This window comes from Jaculus jaculus, chromosome X (assembly GCF_020740685.1).
Source record: "Jaculus jaculus isolate mJacJac1 chromosome X, mJacJac1.mat.Y.cur, whole genome shotgun sequence".
NCBI classification, from domain to species: Eukaryota; Metazoa; Chordata; class Mammalia; order Rodentia; family Dipodidae; genus Jaculus; species Jaculus jaculus.
This window is the reverse complement of record NC_059125.1, coordinates 112,355,971-112,376,513: the sequence shown is the minus strand read 5'-3', so window position 1 is coordinate 112,376,513 and position 20,543 is coordinate 112,355,971. Positions and strand designations below refer to the sequence as shown.

Here is a 20,543-nt window from a genome sequence, read left to right as displayed (position 1 = left end):
GCTTCTAGAGTACCCCCTTTTGCTCGGTCCCGCTGTGACTATGAGGAGGCCAAAGTTATGGCTGGCATGATGCATCCACGAACTCCTCCGGCAGCGTGGGCCAGCCCCAGCTGATGCACTGTTGTCCCTGGATACTTGACAGTTTTCACTTCTGCCTCCTGGGCACCAGAAGCCATGTGGGCTCACACCCAAGTGTCCTGGTTTCAAAGGCTTGAGGGCCATTTGGCGGTCATCCTGTTTCCGGCCCAGCCTTGCCACGGCTTTAGCAGGGTTTTCAGCTTGGACCCCACACAAGGTCCTAGCCCAGCTCCCCTGGCCTCCCGCGCAGGCGCCGCTGGGGCCACCCCCGCCGCCATGTTTCCCCCGCCCGCGAGCTCCCTCCCACCCCTCCGTGGCGTCCCCCCTCCCCTCCCTTGCTGGGCTCCCCTCCCTTATCCCCCACCCCCTGGTGAGGTCAGGCGGAGGCTGTACCGCGCCGGCCGCGGCAGCTCAACTCCAATTCCCAGGCAGCCGGTACGCGGACTTCTGGAAAGAACCGGAGCTGCGTTCGGGTTAGGGTACGCGCTGTCCGCCCGCCCGTGTGAGCGCCGGCAAAGGGTCGGGCGCGCGTGCCTCGCGGCGGGAAGGAGCCCCGGCTGCACCGCGCAACTCCCCCTCGGGCTGCCGGCCGGCGAGCGGCGGGGAGCCAGGGCGCCGGGACGTGGTTCGCAAGGTAAGGCAGGGTCCTGAAGTCGCGGGGCTTTGCTGAGCCGCTTCCCCGCCTCTGGGACCTGAGGTGCGCGGCCAGGAGTTGCGCTGTGCCCCGGAGACAGCGAGGCAGGGAAGCGGCTTTGCTCTCTTCCCACCCCCTTCCTCCCGTGGCCGGCCAGCCTGCGCGCCCGAGCTTCGGCACCTTTGCATCTCCAGGTCCCTTGGGCTCCGTCAGAAGTCGGCTTCTTCCAGGATTCCAGTGAGAAAAACCTAGTTTCCAGGCGCTTCTTTGTCATCCTTCCAGAACAGTTCTTTCTGGGTTTCCTTGTCGCTGTTCTCATAGCTTGGGGGTTCCTCTGCCTCTGGCCACTTCAGCCCCACTGTCTCTTGCTAACAGTTTCTTCCTGGTACTCCCTTATCCATCCCTCTCAGAATCTTGTAACTTGGGAGGCTCTGCTGCTTCTGGCTCCCAAGTCAAGAACTCACTCTTTCCTTGGGCTTCTTTTAACTTAGTTCAGAGCCTCTTCAGCTGTGAATGCCTTGACTTTTCTTTTTCTTTCTTTTTTTTGGTCACAGTTGAGTCACGATTTTCTTAGGCTTATAATATTTAGCTTACATTTACAGAAAAAAGTAGAATTATTTCTGTATTAAATAACCTGTTAGTAAATATCTGTCGAGGAACTTTAAACTTTCTTTGTAGCTTTCAACAACAGTCCAAAAAAAAAAAAAAAACACATAGCACTTTAAATGTGTGTTCACATGTAATATTTGCACATAGACCGAAACCTTCCTGGCTGCTGAGCAGGCCTGACAGAAGGAGGTCTGGTGGGATATGCGATGCCTGGCTTCATTTTTCTATTTGTAAATTAGAATGCTCATAGTTTTCACGTAATGAGAGAGCATTAGATGTTTGGAGAAGTCACTCAAGTTAGAGTACGCTGGCTACCAAGCACATTGAATAGGAACTGAGGGACTCTCAGGTTTAAAACTACCTAGGTTGGGAGGGTTCCTCCCTTACAAAAAAAAAAAAAAAGCCACAGTTTCCTATAGTAGATTTCATATCTATATACTCCCACACAGTATTTTACAGCCTCATAGTTCTTGAAGAAACAGCACCACCATGAGTGACATCCCCTTCTCTCCATGCAGTTGCCATGTTGGTTCCCTTAGTGAGGTTCACTTGCTCACTTCCATGCTGTAATTAGTGTGCAAGGAAAATTGAATGGAGAAGCTGAAAGTGGAGGCAGATACCGGTGAACTAGCACATGCTGACTTACACAGCTGTGTTTAGCTGTATCTATTGTTCAAAATTGAAAACTGAGGGCTGGAGAAATGGCATAATGGTCAAGGTGCTTGTCTGCAAAGCCAAAGGATCCAGGTTTGATTCCCCATGACCCACGTAAGCCAGATGCAAAAAAGAAGCACATGCATCTGGAATTCGTTTGTGGTGCCTGGAGGCCCTGACACACCCATTCTCTCTCTATCAAATAAAAAATATTAAAAAATTGAAAACTGAAAAAAATGAATTAAAAAGTTAGGTCATCATTTTGTATCTGAAAATATTGGCTCCCTTAATTGTCTGTTCTTATAAATAACAGCAATAGGTTTCTTTGCTTAATGACTGACCAGGTGTTGCCATTGACAAAACATTCCCCGATGAACAGCAGTCTTAGAAAAAACAAGTTGTGGATGAAGATGAAATGAAGAAAGGGGCTACTATTCACACTTAAGTTGGCAGTGAGACAATAAGTGTTTCTACTGCAACATGCAATGATGCTTTATTTTAATTAATTAATTAATTAATTTTTTTTTTTTTTTTGAGGTAGGGACTCACTTGCCCAGGCTGACCTGGAATTCACTATGCAATCTCAGGGTGACCTCGAACTCACAGTGATCCTCCTACCTCTGCCTCCCAAGTGAAGGTGTGTTCCACCACGCGTTTATTTTTATTTATTTATTTAAGAGCAACAGACAGAGAGAAAGAGGCTGAGAGAGAGAGAATAGGTGCACCAGGGCCTCCAGCCACTGCAAACGAATTCCAGACGCATGTGCGCACCCCTGTGCATCTGGCTTAAGTGGGTCCTGGGGAATCAAGCCTTGATCTGGGGTCCTTAGGCTTCACAGGCAAGCGCTTAGCCACTAAGCCATTTCTCCAGCCCAGTGATGTATTTTTAAGTAGATAAATAAGAACCTTGATTGTTCGATGTCTTTATCCTTCCATTTTTATAAGCATGATTTAAACTGTGTTGTGTGGGTCAGTGGTCTTTGGTTGATGTTTTGAAGAAAGTGAGAGACGTAAAGACTATTGTTTATCATTTTTGTTGGATAACTATATACATTATATATATCCTTTCCCCATTCATTTGCTAATGTTAAAATCTGGTTGACTTTAGTTTAATTTAAAATGTTTTTATTTATTTATTTATTTTGTGTGTGTGTGTGACATATGCACGCATGCCAGGTTCTCTTGCTCCTGCAAACAAAAGTCAGATGCTTGCACTACTTTTTGCATCTGGCTTTCTATGGGTGCTCAGGAAATGAACCAGCACTGTTAGGCTTTGTAAGCAGTTACCTCTTACCACTAGGCTATCTCCTCAGGCCTCACCACCCACTTTTGAGAGGGGTATGGACTTTCAGGTGTTTCAAGGAAAGAGTATATATCATGTTTCCCTTTTGTGATTATTATCAATGTTATGTTTAAGCCAAGACTTTCACTGATGTTATTGTGTAATGAAATTATTCATGTTTTCCTGGAGGGTAAAAACATGGTAGATGTGAGTTAACCATAATCATTTTGCTCTGAATCTTCAGTATGTATTTGATATCTCTTCTGATATACTTAGAGACTATCAGACTGAAATTCTTATTTTTTTTAAAGTCTCATGTATCCCAGACTGGCTTCAAACTTGCTTTGTAGCTGAGGGAGGATGTCCTTGAACTTCTCATGTTCCTGCCTCCTCCTCCCAAATGCTGGTATCAAAGACATGTACTGTCAAGCCAGCTCAAACTGGATATTTCAGATGTTGCTGAATGTAAGTACAGGTTCCTTTTAGATTAGCTTTACCTTTTCATTTTAACCTATGTTCATGGAATGTGATTTGCAGTAGGGAAATGAGACTAACCTGAATCTTTATTTTTCTTATTTAAAAAAGTATCTTTTTGTGTGCTTGTCATACGTACATGTGTTTGTGAGAATGTGGGCATGGGCATGCTATAGTGTGCTTATGGAGGACAGAGGGCATCCTCCAGTGTGTTCTTGCCTTCCACCTTGTTTGAGGCTGAGTCTTCAGCGGTAGAAGGCAACCTTGGTTATGACCTTGACTTACATTTTGAGGCAGGATCTCTTTCTAGTTGTTCACTGCTGCATACACTAGTTTAGCTGGCTTGCGAGTCTCTACTCATCTCACCTTTGGTGCACTGGGATTAGAGATGCTTATGCTACTGCATCTAGTTTTATATGGGTTCTGGGCACCTGAACTGAGGGCCTTACACTTGTACCACAAGTGCTTTACTCGCTGAACCATCTCCTTAGCCCTTTATTTTATTTTATTATTTTTGGTTTTTTCGAGGTAGGGTTTCACTCTGGCCCAGGCTGACCTGGAATTCACCATGTAGTCTCAGGTTGGCCTCGAACTCACAGCGATCCACCTACCTCTGCCTCCCAAGTGCTGGGATTAAAGGAATGCACTACCACGCCTGGCTTTATTTTATTTTTGATGTTTAATATATCATGACTTCTTTGGTGTTTTATTTATTTATTTATTTTTGTTTGTTTTTTCAAGTTAGGGTCTTGCTATAACCCTAGGTTGATCTGAAATTCAATATGTAGTATCTGGGTGACCTTGAACTCATAGTGATCCTCCTACCTCTGCCTAATAAGTGCTGTGGTTAAAGGCACCCTGCCTGGCTTGAGTTTGTTTTTGTGTATTAAACATATTGGCTTAATTCTTTATTCCTGTGAAATAATGTAATGATTTGGCATGTAACACCACATTTCAAAAGTGTAGAAAGGGTGTGGAAAAATGAATTGCCCTAGAGAAAACTCCTAAGCACAAAAACATGGCTTTTTTTTAAGTTAGAGATATTTGTAGCAGTTCAGTTTTTAACTATTTATGTATTTAATAATTTATGATCTAATATCTGTTGAATGCTTCCCATGGACAAAAGGTTTTGTATTAGTAACAGTTTAAACATTTTTAACCCAAGATCTTTGCTCCTGTGGAGAATCACAATGCTTACATTGTACCAGAACATATTGATAATGAATGGACAGATGAAGAGGATCCATACAGATTGTAATAAGAACAATAAAGTAAGGAAGTAAAATATAGTGAACTAGGAAGCACCTACTTTCAGCAGGGTGATGTGTGATGGTTAATTTTATTTGTCAACATGTCTGGATTAAGAAATACCTAGAAACATGGTAAAACATGATTTTGGATGTGTCTGTGAGGGTGCTTCCTGAGATTAGTGTGTAAGTCTGAGTGGACTAGGTGGGGAAGATCTGAGTGACCTCATTGTGAGTGGGCACCATCCAGTTGGCTGGAGAAGACAAGTACAAAAGTCATTTTGGACTCTCTTAGAGCTGAGACTTTTTCTGCTGTTGTGGACATCAGAATTCCAGGCTTGCTAGCCTTCGAATTTGGCTCCAGGATTTACACCAGCAGACCCTCAGGTTCTTGTGGTCTATCTCAAAATGAATAACACTGGCTTCTCTGGTTTTGAGGCCTTCAGACTCACACTGAGATATGCTACCAGCACCCCAGGATATCTAGCTTGCAGGTAGCCACTTGGGAAAAGCCTCTGCTGCCATAATTTTCCCTAATAAACCCCTTCCATAGATTTATATGCATCTCTTATTGATTCTTTGTCTCTGGAGAACACTGACAGATACAGCCTTACAGAGAAAAAGTGATATTTGAGCACAACCCTGAAAGAGAAGAGAGAATGGACCTATCTTGTCAAGATCTTGAAAATCATTCTTTGGGAATATTAAGATAGGGTACATGATGAACACAAAGTATGGTGAAATCCTGGAGATCTGGGTTTGGTATGATCAAAAAAGGTGTTAGGGAATTAAGACAGAGTTAGATAATAGATAAATAGGACTTAAAGATTATTTTAGAAAAAATATTTAAATTTTGGTGGTTTTTTGAAGTAGGTTCTTACTCAAGTCTAGGCTGATTTGGATCTCTCTCTGTAGAACCAGGTTTGCCTTGAAATCATAGTAATGCTCCTACTTCAGCTTCCCCAGTGCTGGGACTAAAGATATGCACCACCATACCAGGCCAGTACTTGGAGCTTTGAGAAAGAATTTCACTTTCTCAGAACAAAGGGAATTCAGTAGAGTCTTCAGTGTGGGAGCTCATTGGCTAAAAACAAACAATCTTTAGGCAGTGAAACCTAAAATATGTTTCACAGAGAATAGATTGAATTTCTAGTCACTCAATTATTTACATTAATACCCAAGATGAAAAGAATTTAAAGGCTAAGTAGATATGTGATTCAGTTTGACTACTCTCCTTGAATGAGAGGATGTAGGGATAGGAATTCTGAGATTTGTTCAAACCAACCCACTTGCTACTGTCATATTGTTACCTGTGCTGCAAAGTGTGTTACCAGCAATTTTATTAAATATCAGTTTGTTGTTAAACTGAAGAATTTATTTTACCAGGAGTGATCTCTTATTTTAATAGAATTATCTTTCCTTTGGAAGGTTAGAAGTTTCATTTATATATAAAGGTTCAGGTTTTAGACTGCCCTTTGGAATTTTAAGAAAGGTTTGTTATTTTCCTTTAACTGTTGCTTCATTTTCAAATTGCCATACCTTTATCCTTGGAGCAGTTTAAACATCAGGCCTGATTACACCATCTGCTATTGAGTTCATTCTCCTCCTACTTTGAAGGTGAGCCTCAGTCACAAATTTGCATTGTATCATAGTTATGCTTATGTGAAACCTGACCATTTCTACATTGGCCTCTGGCTTCATGGAGGTGACTGGAACATCATCTGGTTTACCCATCATTGTGTTCCAAGCACCTGGAATATAGCATATATTCTGTAGTTTTTGAATAATGATAATGCCTTGTGATATTTGTCCTGTTATTTTTCCATGCCCACATCATTTAATGCCATTATATCTTTCTCATGTCAATTGTCTGGAGCTAGATTGCCTGGGTTATAATTCTATCTGGGAACAGGGAACATGGAGTGGGTTAGTTAACACAATCACCTCATTATAAAAATAGAGCAAGCTAAACTTACCCATTATCATACTTGTAAGAATTAAATGAAGTAGCTAGACTCATAATTTATTATCAAGTTTCAAATTTCAAAACTTCTGAAAAAGCAATAAAATTTTTGTAAAACCTGATTTTTAAACCTTTAAATGATTTTTAATAGTGTTTAAAAGTGATATTTTTAGTCATTATTATATTTACTATTATTTACTTTTTATGTAGAATTTCATGAGATAGTTTCCACAGATCCTAATGGATTATTACTTAATGAGTAGTTTATGTAAGTTATTGCCTTTCTAAAAGTCTGGATGTTTCTGAATTGGGATTTCTTCTGGTACTGAGGTTTTTAGATAAGAAACAATAATCTTACCTTCTCAAAGAAAAGTGTTTAAACCAGGGCCTTGTACATAGAAAGCTGTTGCTCTGAGTGGTGGAGATTAGGGACATAAATACTTATCTTAATACATTACTCATAGTGGTTACCATGTAAATTGTTACCATGTAAATACATGCTGATTTATTCACACAGCTCTGAATAGAGAGGGCTGGCTGTATGGTCTTCATATCATGGGAAAACATACTGAAATGAGCCAAGTCTTTCCTCTAGGGCCATGTTTAGAATATTTATTTTAGTTTCTTTTGTTATTTTAAACAAACCATAGTTCTTAGGATAACAGAGTCTTTTTAGTTGCTAGCATTCAGGCAAAAACTCATTTAATGTGATTACACATTTATTTGTTGCAATTGATAAACATTTATTGAACTTACTGTGGATAAAAATCTGTATTTTAAAAGCACAAGAAAGGTAAAGAACAAATGAGACATGGTTCCTGGACTTTAGTAGCTCTAGAACCAATTATAGTTACATAGGACCATGGGTGTATGTTACCATTCTTTATTTTCATTTTTATCTTTGAAATAATGTTAAAAATACACAAAGGAAAACCAACGAACCAATTGAAAAATTTTCTTAGTATCTTTTAATTATCCCCACCCCCTCTCAATGTTGTCTAATATCTCAGCAGCCATTTCCTTCAAACTAGACTAAATAACCTAATTTTATTGATCTCTCTTATCAACATTTATCAGCAATAATTGACATATTTTATTTATCCTTATACTTTTGTGATATTGCTAATACGTATATGTTTCAAAAGATTTTATTAAATATTCTTTCAGTTGAAAAGAAGTCCTTGAATTCATTCTGTGAGTTCATTTGATAAATATATTTGAAATATACATTATGTCCTTGGTCTTTCACTAACCTGAACAAATAGAAACTCATTCCTTTGCTCTTTCATTACTATGGGCTGCTTCCTTAGCCTGTAGTACACATACTGAATAAACAGCGTGGTGACATGATAGTGTGCCCAGGAGACACAAAATAAATCAGCATGTATTTTCTTCAGGCACCTATTTTACCCAATGATTCAGGAGAACATAAACTGGCAGTTAATTCAAGATACATAAAACATGTCTTAGCAAACTCAGACACCTTATACTTTAAAATGTAATATAAATGCAATATTCATAGGAATATTTGAGAAAAATGCTCAGTGTTTTTGCATAGGCCTCTGCAAGGATAGCTGTGGTAACCCTGGGATGACCGTTTGAAAGTTACCAAGGCCACACTATCTTGCCAGAATCTGTTCTTTACTGAAGCACTCATACATTTTCATAGCCTTAAATTTCCATGATGACCTATGGAAATTGGAATTGATATTTTTCTTTGTGTTCATTTTCTTTTTTTCTTTTTTTTCTTTTCACAATGTGTTAATTTTCTTTTAATTCAAGGATAAACAACGTTTGATAATGGTAATGTTAAAATATGTCCAGTTCCTAATGTTGGTGGTAACAGCTAAGATTGATAGTGAAGGACTTTGCCAAGGAATCTTCAGAAGAGAGATTGTTAGAACACACTGAACATGACCTTAAAGCAGCATGGTTGATGGGTCAGATGGGTTGATGGGTTGCCTATCTCACTGATTTGAAGTTATCTTTGCCAAGCTTAAAGCTGCTTTTGTTTACAGCACATTAAGTATACAAAGTGTTTTGTTAATTGCTGACCACTGGGATATTCAATGTTAGAAGAAAGTTGAGATTTGCTTTGAGTGTGATAAAAGGTTTCTACAGTTTGAAATGGTTTTGAAAATAGGCCAGCAGAGACTTACAAAGCAATAGTTTAATTTGCTCTAAATGAGAAAGATAAGAAGGAAAAAAGGCAAGTGAAGAAGGGGGTCAAAAGTAAATGGGACAAGTCAAACAGTACATCTGTCAACTGATTTTCATCATTGCTGTCCCACTTTCATTGTTTGCGCATGCTGGATGCAGTTCACAGGGCCTGACATTGTTGAATTGTTGTGTTTGTGCTCCGAGATTATAATAAGGACACGAGTATAGAGGGTGGTGATTAAGGCAAAGCCTTTATGATATATGGGCGAATTACCTCTAGAGTATTCAGTAAAACAGGGCAAAACAGTTATAGACGTTTGCTTTTAGGTCCCACTTTAAAAAAGGCCATACATTTCAAAAGAGTAGCTTATTTCAAGATTTTTCTGTTCCACTCTTGTATGTATTATTTAATGGGAAGGCTAGAATCATAGGATCTAGAATCATAGGCTCAGATTCAAATCTTGAAAGTTTCTCATGTCAGCGGTGTGATATTGGACATTTTGGTTTATCTTTCTGAGCCCTTTATTTCCGCTTTAAGTATTTCGTTATTTGAAGTATTACATAGTGCACATAAAGCACACTGCACACCACATAGTAGATATAGCTATTCTTTTTTTTAAATTTTAGATTTTTCTTTTAGTTGGCATATAGAGACCGAGGTATCATTTATTCTTGCCTTTTCAAATATAAATTTAAAAAACCAAGCAGCTATTTTTTAAAAATAGCATCTAAGGAATTAGGTTTCATTATTCTATTTTCAAACATGTTTCAGTTTTCCTTCTTTTCCTCCTCCTTCTTCCCTTGTTCCCTCCCTCTCAATTTAGCTTCCTTTCTGCTTTCAGACTGCATGTTTCCTTTTGTCCTTTCCCCCTTCTCATCATCTCCTGTTCCCACTATGGTCTCCTATCTTTTTTTTTGTAAATATATATTTTTAAATTTTTTATTTATTTATTTGAGAGCGACAGACACAGAGAGAAAGACAGCTAGAGGGAGAGAGAGAGAATGGGCGCGCCAGGGCTTCCAGCCTCTGCAAACGAACTCCAGACACGTGCACCCCCTTGTGCATCTGGCTAACGTGGGACCTGGGGAACTGAGCCTCGAACCGGGGTCCTTAGGCTTCACAGGCAAGCGCTTAACCGCTAAGCCATCTCTCCAGCCTTGGTCTCCAATCTTGAATCATACTCATGCTCACTATCATATGCCCATATTTATATACATACAAACATTAAAAGTTGGGGTCCACATATGAGGGAGGGATAACATGTAAATTTTGTCTTTCTGGGCTCGAGTTACCTTATTTACTATATTTTCCCCAATGTTTGAAACTTAGTTTTGCTTTCATGATATATAGGACTTCATTATTTAGCTCAAGCTGTCTTTGAACTTAAGGCAGTCCTCTTGCTTCAGCCTCCAGGTATTGAGTTTAAGGTGTGTACTCCCATATCTGGTTAGCTATTCTTACTACTGACATTTCTGTACATTGGTAGGTGAAATGGTTGAAAACTTGGGGCATACTTAGGGGCTTTCCCATTTGTACGTGAAACAGAAATGTGAGGGAAACTTATGAACCTTTTTTATTTGTTAGCTATAATACTACCTAGAATACTATTTTTGAATATAGTTAGAACAACACCAGCTTTCTGGCAAACAAGAAAGTTTATGGCAAATGCTTGGCACAGTGTTCAAATACTGCATCACATTGAATACAAGAACAAAAATACTACTTTTTATGATTGTTTTTCATTTATCTCTAGTGAGAGAAATCATGAGTAGCTCTTTGTCTTTCTTAGACTAATGTAGTCTTTTTAAGATACATTTTTATTTAGGTATTTGAGAGAGAGAGGAAGAAAGAGGCAGGGAAAGAGAGAGAGAGTGAGCAAGTGAGCACACGCGTATGCCACAGTCTCCAAACATTGCAAACAAATTCCAAATACATGTGCCACCCTGTGTATCTGGCTTACGTAGGTACTTAGGGAATTAAACCTGAGTTCTTAGGCTTTACAGGCAAGTGTCTTAACCTCTAAGCCATCTCTCCAGCCCTTATGTAGTCTTTTTCAATTATTTTTTTAGTAAGCATACAAAATTGTTTCATTATGATCTTATATAACTTATCTGTCATTGTACATTGCTAATATTCATCATCATCATTCCTCATCCCTCCCCCTCAACTAGTCCTCCTTCTGCTTTCATGGCCTATAGAGGTATATATTTAAATTTGCTTTCATATATGAGGGAGAACATATATTTGTCTTTCCTTCCTCCAATAATCCTCTGTTGTTCCCTCAAATCTTTCCCATTATAACTCATTTCCCTTTCTCATAATCTCCTTTTAGTTTCATGTCATACACATATACCTCCAAGTGTGCGCCTATCAATCAATCTATTTTTATCTATTATTTATCTTTCTATCTATCATCTTTCTATCTTTGTAAATCTAGATGCTACATATGAGAGAAAACATGGCAATATTTGGCTATCTTATTTTGCTTGATATGATAATCTCTGGTTCTGTGAATTTTATTGCAAATGACATAATTTCATGCTTTATAGCTGCATAAAATTCCATTAGGTATATGTAACACATTGTCTTTAATCCATTTATTTATTTGTAAACCCTAGGCAGGTTCCATATGCTGGCTATTGTGAATGATGTTGTAGTGAACGCAGATGTGCAAGTATCTCTGTGATACACTGAAAATGTCACTTTTTATTTTATTTATTTTTTTAAACAATTTTATTTATTTATTTATTTGAGAGCGACAGACACAGAGAGAAAGATAGATAGAGGGAGAGAGAGAATGGGCACGCCAGGGCTTCCAGCCTCTGCAAACAAACTCCAGATGCGTGCGCCTCCTTGTGCATCTGGCTAACGTGGGACCTGGGGAACCCGAGCCTCGAACTGGGGTCCTTAGGCTTCACAGGCAAGCGCTTAACCGCTAAGCCATCTCTCCAGCCCAAATGTCACTTTTTAATATTCAGTAGTTACATACAAAACGATACTGTTTAAGTTTACTAAGATTTTAAATTAAAATAATTTTAGGGCTGGAGAGATGGTGCAAGGGTTAAGGTGCTTGCCTGTGAAGCCTAAGGCCAGGTTTGATTCCCCAGTCCCCACATAAAGCCAGATGCAAAATGTGGCATGCATCTGGAGTTTGTTTGCAGTGGCTAGAGGCACTGGTGTGTCATTCTCTGTCTCTCTCTACTTGCAAACAAATAATAAATACTGTAAAGTTTTTTATTCATTTTCCAGTAGGGGGAGGTTAGAGATAGGAAAGGAAAAAAAAGAGAGGGAGGGACAGAGAGAGGAATAGAAAGAACAGGCACACCAAGGAGTTTTGGCTGCTGCTAATGAACTCCAGATGCATGTTCAACTTTGTGCATCTTTCTTTACATAGGTCTTGGGAATCAAATGTGGACTATCAGGTGCTCCAAGCAAATTCCTTTAACTTCTAAGTCATCTCTGTAGCCACAAATTTTAAATTTTAATATACATTTTGAAGAATCACGTGATGCAAAAAAATGTATACTACAATGTTGCCTTTAAAACATTGAAAATGTTTGTCTTGTGATAATTTTAAAAAGGTCACAATTTTACTGATTTATCTATTTTTTTTCCAGGCTTCAAGTATTTACAAAAAATAACTGTGAAAGCATTTGTAATGGCTAAGTCATTTCTAAAAGTACAAATTCTGTTTGAATGTTTTCACTTGGATTTTGAGTTGTTATGGTTAAGCTTTTGTTCCATTTACTCTAGTAGCAAATGAAATAAGGCACTAGTATTTTATTTTATTTTATTTATTATTTTTTGGAGAGAGAGAATTGGCACACAAAGGCCTCAGCCACTGAAGTCAAACTTCAGACACTTGCACCACCTAGTGGGCATGTGAGAACTTGCACTTGCCTCACCTTTGTGTATCTGGCTTGCATGGGATATGGAGAGTTAAAAATGGGTTCTTAGGCTTAGTAGGCATGCACCTTAACTGCTAAGCCATCATTCTAGTCCAGATTTTATTTTTTGATATTTTATTTTTATTTATTTATTTGAGAGAGAAGGATGGAGAAAGAGGCAGATAAAGAAAGAATGGGTGCATTAGGGCCTCCAGGCACTGCAAATGAACTCCAGACACATGTGCCACCTTGTGCATCTGGCTTATATGAGTCCTGGGGAGCTAAACCTGTGTCCTTTGGCTTTTAGGCAAATACCTTAACTACTAAGGCATCTCTCTAGCCCAAGGCAGCAGTTTTGATAAACAGAAAAAGTCTTCTCTGGGTCATTGAGATGAGCTTTGTTGGTGTATAGTGGTCTATTGTTTGAGTTGAAAGTACCTGACACTACCAATTTCCTTTTCTACATTATTGCCCTTTGGTTCCAATGTGAGACAAATGAGATGAAGATGATTGTGATGGAATGCCACAAGATGACAAAAGGGAAAAGCTAGGTACGATATACTGTATATTAAGAGGGCTTTGTGGCAATCATTAAGATAATGAGTGTGCAAGAAGCTAAGCACACTATATGGATGAAATACATTATTTATTAGCAATATTGCCTACACATGTACTTAGTGATTATTATCAATGTCATTTGAAGATGAAAAGGTCATGCTTCAAGAAGTATTTTTGAGGGCTGGAGATGTTGGCTTAGTAGTTGAAGACTTGCCTAGAATGTATAAGGCCCTGGATTTGATGTCTAGCACTACAAAAAAAAAAAAAAAAAACCCTTCAAAACTGTTTTGAAAAATTAGCTTTACACTACACTTAATTAATTTAAGTGTTAAATAAAATGAACTTTATTATAGATCATCTTTCTCTTTTTAAAGAAGTCCCCAGAGTACACTGCAATAGAGCAGCAGGCTGGGCAGTAATTAGAATACTGTCTCATCTAGAACATCTTTCTTTTGAAGAGTGGATAACATTTTTATTTTATTTAATCTTGTGTACTATGTACAATGAGTTTAAGTGGCTTGCCACTAAGTAGAGCTATGAGTAGAATCCCCTTGGTTTCTAATCCAGGGTCATTGCTCTGACAATATAAAAGGCTCTTTAGCCCAAAAGATCCTTTATTATTTCTAGCCTTTTAATTAACAGGGTAAAACCAAAACAGTAGCAGATAACCAACCAGCATTCTATACCTGTACGCTTTCTTGCACAGTTTTTTTTTTCTGTTTTTTTTTTTTTTTTTTTTTTTTTTTTTTTTTTTTTTTGGTTTTTCGAGGTAGGGTCTCACTCTGGTCCAGGCTGACCTGGAATTAACTCTGTAGTCTCAGGGTGGCCTTGAACTCACGGCGATTCTCCTACCTCTGCCTCCCGAGTGCTGGGATTAAAGGCGTGCGCCACCACTCCCGGCTCTTGCACAGTTTTTTAAAGTATATTTGAGAAAAAGAGATAGGGAGAACGGGCACACCAGGGCCTTCAACCACTGCAAATGAACTCCAGATACATGTACCATCTAGTACATCTGGCATATGTTGGTCCTGGGGAATGGAACCTGGGTCCTTTGGCTTTGCAAGCAAGCGCCTTGACTGCTAAGCCATCTCTCCAGCTCTTGCATAGTTTTTATTTATTAAAGAGTTTTTGATTAAGGAATTTTCCAAGTACTTTTGGCGTCATACAAGTGCAATATCCACTTAACCATTAAACAGGCATTTATTAAGTAGTTATTTGTAGAGAACTCTATTGGAAGAGAGAAAATGCATCCACTACCTTGAAATAGCTTACATTCTAGCCAGAGGCAGCAAGTATCAGATAATTTGATATCAATCAATAGTAATGGTATCATTCAGTGCCAAGTTCTATATTAGTCCACTGTTATTCCAATAACTTTCTGTGAAGTAACACAATGTGGACTGTTATCTCAATTTACAGATGAGGAAATTGAGGCACAGTGATGTTTAAATACTTTGCTCAACATTACACATCTAATAAGTGGAAGTACTGGGGATATAATGCATTCAGTCTGACTGTTTGTATGTTTTAAACTATGACACTTATTTTTATTCTGATGTTGATGGGACATTATAAAACAGCATGATAGCTAAAAAAAAGTCATGTACAAAACAGATTCTAGAAAAAAAGGAGAGAAATGATCAGAGGAGAGTGGTGGCGAGTTATTTTTAAGAAAGTACTTTTGAAGATGAGGGTTTTATTGTTAATCAAGGTGATTATTTCTGATTATTTTAATGTCCAAAGCTGTATGTACATGCACCGTATGCTTATTTTCATTTAGCAAAAGGGTAAATAAAATTGAGAATCTTTTATATTGTTGGTCATAAATATGTTTTAGGGTGTAATTTTTAAAACTCACAGACCTGTGTTCTTAAAAATATAGTAACTGACCTATTACATGATTCACCTATTTAACACTTAAATTGTACACATATAGAAGACAGTTACATGTTGCTGGGAAGAGAAATGTGTTTTGAAACAAATGTGGCCTCAAAGAGGATGGAACTAGAGTGTCTTATTAGTTTACTGCTTCCCCATGAAAATGTCCAGAGATGTCCTCTTACTGTTGCTCAGCCATTAAAAAAAGTATTTATTTGCAGGCAGGAGGGATGGCTTAGTGGTTAAGGCATTTGCCTGCAAAGCCAAAGGACCTAGGTTCGGTTCCCCAGGACCCATGCTAACCAGGTGCTCAAGGGGGCCCACGTGTCTGGAGTTTGTTTGCAGTGGCTGGATGACCTGTCTTGCCCATTCTCTCTCTCTCTCTCTCTCCTTCTCTGTCAAGAAATAAATAAAAATAAAATATATTTTAAAAAATATTTATTTGCAAGCAGAGAAGGGGAGAGAGAGAGGGTAGGGGGAGGGAGAGTATGGACATGCCAGGGCCTCTTGCCATTGCAAACAAACTCCAGACACATGTGCCATATTGTGCTTAAATGGGCACTGGGGAATGGAGCCCTGGGTCCTCAAACTTTATAAGCATGTACATTTAACCATTGAGTTATCTCTCCAACCCTGTCACTCAGTTCTTAATGTTGGGCTTTCCACAGTTTAATTCCAAATTGTTATTGAATTTATTTATATAATTGAGAGAGATAGAGAAAGAAGAGAGAGAGGTGGGGTGTACCAGGACTCAAGCCACTGCAATTTAACTCCAGACGTATGTGCTACCATGTGCTTACGAGGGACCTGGAGAGTCACATCTGGGTCCTTAGGCTTTGCATGCAAGCACCTTAACTTTGAGCCATCTCTTCAGCCCCAAACTCTTTTTATTCCAATTTGTATCAGTTATTAGCCTTCCAAAGGACTATCTCTTTTTCAAATTGATCATGTAAATGCATTTGTCATAAAATATTGATATTAGCACTAAATAAACCTAAACCAATGTGCTTTAAAATTGCCAAATCCATATATTCTTTACAATGAGGCAGAATCAGAACTATCTGAAAAAATGTATAAGTATTCTCTTGTATGTTTATAATATTTTGCACATTATTCCTGAAGTAGATTAGTAGTGGAAAGATAGTTGATTTAAAATCAACCATCTATCTGATTTTGGCTGAGATACAGTCTTGGGCTGGGTTTCATGGAAAATGGTTTAGAAAGTGTCTATTATGGTGTTGTTTGTATACAGCTATTCTGAAATAATTATGAGTTTTTAATTTTTTCAGCCACTTCCTTTTCTACCACTCAGCCTTCATAAAAAACTCCAGTTAGTATTAGAATTTATGACTTCACTTTAGTCTAGTTAAACAAGTTACCAAGCCAAACATCTGTGTGAATGTTGGAGGAGACAGTCTATTCCAAAATTTTCATTAAAATGACAAGTTACAGTGAGTGATGTTTTTTAGGCTTAAGAGCTGCTATTTATTTTTCATTCTTAAAAAATATTTATACATGATTAGATGCCATATATAACATATGTGTCTTTAGAAAGTTGATCTCATGCTACCTCTGATTTTCCCTCATTTTGATTTTACTGAATTTTACTTTCAGAATGATTTAGAAATTTTGCTATGCTTCCTCAGTATCCATACTTATATACATATGTTGAGTTTTTACTTAGGGCTCAAAGTTTAGGTTGATAGTAAAGTGAATTTATTAAATGATTTGCTGTAAATCTCACATTTAGTTTTTATTTCCTTTACACAATCTCTGCTTTGCCATGTGTGGCAGAGGTGTGCAGCTGGTGGAGAGAATAAAACCAGACTCCATGGTATTGTTTTTACTAGCAGAAGGAAATAGGTGCACATTTCTATGGACTAGATGGAATCAGCTTTACCATCAAGGTACTTGATATCACCTGGAATCAGGGAATCAACTTGTTCTCTAGACTCTGAAGAGGATTCTTTATTTAGAATTGTCTATATATATTATGATGCTGTCCTTTTTTAAAAAAGTGTTTGTGTATTGGTGTATGCACATTTTCATATGTGTACAGGTGCATGTGCACATGTTTGTGCATGCATTTGGAGGCCAGAGGACAATTCGGGTATTGTTTCTTGGGTGCCATTCACCTTTTTGGAGATAGCATATCTTGTTGGCCTGGAACTTAGTAATTAGTAGGCTAGAGTGGCTGGCCAATGAGTTCCAGGAATCCTTCTGTGTCTCCATCCCCAGTGCTGAGATTACAAGTGTATACTACCACAGCTGACATTTTTACTTGAATTCTGGAAATCCAACTCAGGTCTTCATGTGTGTGAGGCAAGGACTTTATTGACTGAACTATCTCTCCAACCTAGTGCTTCCTTTTTTCCTGGCTAGATTTTGTTATATTGGGTTATATAGAAAGAAGTTAGAATTCTGTTCATTTATTGCAAATGAAATTGGTACAGCTTAAGAGTGCCTGAATGGATGATGATTTAGCGTAATGCTTATTAAAGAGGTGTCAGAGTAATGTGAATATTGCATTTCTTTGGCTTGAAATGTTTATTGATTTTAAAAATGAGTTTGTTACAATATGCCCATCAACTACTCTTTCAAAATGATCGTATTTTCTGCTTAAAGTAGTACCTAAACTGGTTCAGCCTCTTCAGTGGTTTTTAGGAGGACTCTTACATGGCTCAGATCCATCTACTGTTTCATAGATAGATTTACTGTATCTTCAGCAAATGACTCACTGGCCTTAATTAGCCTTCGCATAGAGAGAAGAACCTTATTTCTTTGAAAGGAAATGGAAACAAAATATTTAGTGAGTACTTCTATGACTGAGATGCTAGGGATGCAGTGGTAGACAAGGCCAAGTTCTTCCATCACTCTGTGAAGTAGTAACAACATTCTGTTTGCATTTTGTACTTCTTGAAGAACATTCCATACAAAGGAATGGAAAATAAGCAAACACATCCCTTCCATTTAAGGACATAACAGCATTTGCACATATCACTTTCACATATATCTCATGGCCAGAACATAGTCCTATGCCGACATCTAGTTATGAGGGAAGCTGGAAAATGCTGCATTTCACCCATGGCCATGTGCCCAGCAAAATATTTTATTGCTCTACGAGTAGGGAAGAACATGTATTGGAGGACAGCCAGCAGCCTGTACTGTACATAGTCTCTAGTGTTAGATTCAGGTTAATAAACCAAAGTTGTCAGTTGGACATGCAAGCTATGTTAGCCTCCTTTACGTAGCTGTGGCAGAATGCCTCCCCCCCCAAAAAAAAAATCAGTGTAAGGTATGATTTGCTTCAGCTTGTGGCTTCAGAGGTATTAGTTTGTGGGTGGCTATCTCCATTACTTCGGGCCTAAGGCAAGGCCAAATGCCATGGCACTAGAATGACATCAGTAGCGACTGCACCTCATGGCAGCTGTGAAGCAAAAAGGGAGAGAGAGAAAAGGCCTGGAGAAAGAAGATTCATAGAAGATTCACAGAAGGTATGCTCCCAAGGACCTCCCTTCAACTCTTTTCTGCTTTCTGCATTTCCACCACTTCCCAACATTCCAGCAGTTTATGAACACACCAGTGGATTAGTCTACTGGTGAAATATGTATCTCCATGATCCAGTTACTTCCCCCAATTCTTACATCTGAATATTGCTGCAATGGGGACCAAGCCATTGACACATGAGCCTTTGGGAGAACATTTCAGCCCATAACACAAGCTTATCATGATTTGACTCCTGGCTGTCTTTCTATTTCCTGCCTTACCATTTCCAATGTTGTATGCTTACTTGGAGCCTTGCTGGAACTACTTGCTCTTCTCTAAACTGACCACGATCTCTTATCCTCATATATTTCCCTCTGCTACTCTTCCTTGTCTGCTGACTACTTCCTGTCTTTCAGGGTTAAGTATGAATGACATCTGTTTTGGGAATATTTCTTAGTAGCCTTCACTGTAAGTAGTGTTTTTACTACTCTATCTCTCCTACTGGCTTTTTTTAAGTTTCCTGAGTGGAGGGACCATGTTGGTTTTCCCTGTTGCCTGGCATGTTGCCCAGAGTTAAGTTTAAAGCCTGTTGAATGAGAAGATAAATGAATGTGTGTTTTGTTTACTAATAATGCCTGCAGGTCAGTCTGGCAGGTCTTCCTTTTTCCATCTTGAAATTGTAATAGTAATTTTCCAATAACCAGGACTGGATAATTTTGTAGTAGGTATTAGTAAAGTCAGATATTTTAAAATAAGTATCAGGTTATTATAAAGAATATAGGTGGTAGAAGAAATAAATATATAAATTTTTAGAATTAGAATGAACTCTGGGAGTCATTTACTTGTTTAAGGCCCTTCATCTTTAAGGTGTTTCCAGTATCAATGAACAGATAATATTTACAAACATGAAAAAAATAATTGAGAGCCAATTGCCGATGGATTAGAAAAGATTTGAACAGTTAAGGGATATTTAAGCAAGGAATTAGGTTTTGGAATGTCCTTTGATGCCTGGATAGGATTTTGAAATAAGAGAACATTCAAAGTATAGGGAAAGTATAAAGATGGAAAGATGTAGATTACAGGAGAATTTGTGGACATGTTCAGTTGAGTGCTATTGAATAGGAAGAGAGAAAGCAGAAAACTGAAACCAGAAAGCAGAGGAACATGAATAACAGGCTAATGAGGGAAACCATGAATAGTTTTTAATTAGGTGACTGATCTAATGAGTATAATTTTTATGTTTTATTTGACTGATCTGTGGGTTGAGTTTAAGGCCGAATGGATCATGAAACTGGAACAATGTCTAATATGCCAACTTAAAGATATGAACTTACTTATTTCTCTTTTGTTGCTCTAAGGCAGAATCCTGATATAATACCACCAAGTCCCATGATAATTAACATAACAGTGTCAGAGTTTTTTCTTAATGGGAAAAATAAGCCTCGGCAGCAAGCTTGTAATGTTGGTAATGTGTATGTATTAGTAATGACATACTATAGATAATTGCATAAACTCTCACATTACACCAATAAAGTGTAAAAATTCCTGAGGTAACTGAGAACATGGTAGCAGCTGTGGCATCAGCCTGGGATATTTTGTTAGTCATTTAAAGATTAGATACACTGACATGAA

General features: G+C 38.4%; 1 protein-coding gene across 2 annotated transcripts in view; it reads left to right on the top strand.

Annotated features, from left to right (window-relative positions):
- The first annotated feature begins 462 nt into the window (after nucleotides 1-462).
- Klhl13 (kelch like family member 13) overlaps nucleotides 463-20,543 on the top strand; it is a 188,964-nt gene continuing 168,883 nt past the window's right edge. For both annotated transcript variants that reach the window (XM_004671472.3, XM_045140695.1), the window contains exon 1: nucleotides 463-712. The gene's annotated coding sequence lies outside the window, so the exon portion shown is untranslated. The remainder of the gene's footprint in view (nucleotides 713-20,543) is intronic.